A 2,613-nucleotide genomic window follows, 5' to 3' on the forward strand; every position below is an offset into this window, starting at 1 on the left:
GGCTGCCTCAGCCGGGAAGGGGACGGAGCAGGGCTCCAGGGTGGCAGGTTTCCTTGCTTCGTGGGGAGACGAAGTAGTAGGGAAAAAGAGGGACTTGAAGCTATCGCGCACGCTGCCGCGATTAAACCACTGCTAAACTGCAAGTTGCTCAGAGATTAGGAAAAGTGCGAAGCGGTAGGTGGGTGCACTTTGTCGGCAGCTGCCCGGTCTGATGCCCCTCCGGTCGGTCACCTGCCCGGGTTCTTGGGAAGTCTGCCTGAGAGGGAGAAATACTGTGGTAATTTATACAAAATTTAAAACCTCGCGTGGCTCTATCTGCTGATTTGGCACTTGCATGGCAACTGAAAGGACAGTCTCATCGTCAGGTGGCAGGTTTTCTGTCTGGCCTATGATCTGGGGGAACTGCAAAGGACAGAGCAAGTATTCATGCCTGAAACTCCTGCCTCAGCAGTACCTGTGCCTGTATAGCGCACTGGCTTCCTCAGCCTGGCAAAAGGGTTGCTGCCGCTGGTGGTGAGGAGTCTAGTGTTCTCATCTTCAGAAAGCTTTAGCGTTTTTGTAAAGGAGGGAAAATAAATAACTGTATTCAAGCATAAAACCAAAATTAAATTTTATATCCAATAGATACAGCAGATCAGATCGAATGGCTGTGAAGAGGGGGTGTGCAGTTGAAACGGGTATGTTATTTCATTAGAACAATAACTGACTTCTTGTAACTGAGTCTATTTCAAGGGGTTGAAAGTTTATTGTTACTTGAAGTTTATTTTTCTCTAGCTGGTCTGTATCTTCTATTGTGAATTTCAGTCTTACAGCCTGTGGTTATGGGGGTGTGAAACAGAAAGAAAACCTATTATCAGCAGGCAAGTCTCTGTACGGAGGCCTTGAATGCTTTGAATTTTAAGATGTTCAAAGCCACACATTGATAGAAGCTGGCTGATGACTTCCTGTCGAAACAGGACATGTTTCGTCTCTAGGAGGGAAGATATGGAAACACAAGTAATGTGCTTAAATTCTGTAGATTTCCAATTGTTTTAAAGTTTGGTGGGTTGTTCATTGCTTTGCCAAATCAAAGTCTAAATTATGTTACTTTTGAAAATGGAGATTGAAGTCTTGGAGAAAAGAAGACTTCATAGTTTATATTGGTTTTCTTTAGAGTAAAGTTAAGCATCAGCTGAAAGATATATTCATTTTAATAATAGATCTTCATTGTACTGGGGAGTATTCCTATTTTCTTCAGCCTTATTCAATATCCAAACACATGTGCTGGGTTGAATTTTATATTCAAGCTTTTCAAAATCCTGTTCTTTGCATTGTCAGAAAGGTTGCAGGAGGGCATATTCTTTTCATATTTGTATTGGTACGATTAAGTTGAAATCACTGAGAATTGAAGAGTGCAAATGAACCCTTAATAGTATTTTAATGTAATTTTGTGCATAATTTCTTTAATGGTAAGAAAATGAAAAATAATTTTGAGGAAATGGAGAAGATGTTGTTTTTCAGTTCTTGCTTGGAAGACCTCCGAAGCGAGAGCTATACCCTATAAGGGAATTGGGAAGTTATTTGGCAACTTGCCTAAAAGCCACTTCAGACCTGTTCATGAATTTGGATGGCAAGCCAACGTCCATTTTAATTCACAGAAGTGCTTAGAAAAACAACAGAATTTATTAGGCTATATCCAGGAGAGGTTAAATTCACATTCATTCTGTACTGGAGTAGTAACAGCTGCTGTGAGGATTAGCCTTTTAGCTGGTGGGATGAAAGGAAATATTGACTAACTATACTGTAGATAGAAGTATAGCAGGTTAACATAATTTATAAAATAATATCAATTTGTATTGGATAGGTTGATTATATTTTATTTATGGTTTATATTTGTACTGAAGTAACAAATTTAAATAGGATTTTTTGGTATTGGTGTACTTAAAAATACAACACCAGCTTGAAGAATCAGCAGTGTAAAAATTGATGATGAAATAAAAAATCTTTCTTAGCATTTGTTACTATTTTGAATGCACCCCAGGATAGTTGCTGTTGGAAAATTACAACCATCTGATGACGGGTGGATGTCCCCTGTGAAACACATTGGTGGTCTAAGTCTGGATTCTATTGGAAAAGTGTCAATACAAAATCACCTCCACAGTTGGCATTAATTTCCTTTTTGTTGGTAGTTTCAGGAGAGCAAAAGGATCAGATGGCTGCTGAGAGTGAACCAGTTTGGTTAACATCTCAGAGAAAGAGAAGGCAAATGGGGAGCTTAGAAGTTTGCACTGTTGCTTTGCCTATTTAATTGATAAAATAAGGGGCTGTAGTTTACATCTTTCCGAATAATAAATACGTCAAATTAGTAGTAAGAAGTTGTTAGGAAGGAAGAATTCTTTCTTGGAAATAATACAGTGACAAATACAAAATGTAATGTTTGGTGACTGCATCCAGCTGCTGTAAGAAGAAATAGAGTGAGCCCAGTCAGGCTGTGTACATGTCTGCAGCTGAAGACATGAGCTTTTTAAAATTAACGGCTGGTTCTCTTGTTCCTGATGGTAAAGAATCTGGCAATCCTGTGGAACATTTTTCTGAGGGACACAGTGGACCAGGTTGGAAGCTCTCTTTACTAAA

The sequence above is a fragment of the Egretta garzetta genome, unplaced genomic scaffold, assembly GCF_000687185.1.
Source record: "Egretta garzetta isolate BGI_Z169 unplaced genomic scaffold, ASM68718v1 scaffold161, whole genome shotgun sequence".
In the NCBI taxonomy this organism is placed as follows: domain Eukaryota; kingdom Metazoa; phylum Chordata; class Aves; order Pelecaniformes; family Ardeidae; genus Egretta; species Egretta garzetta.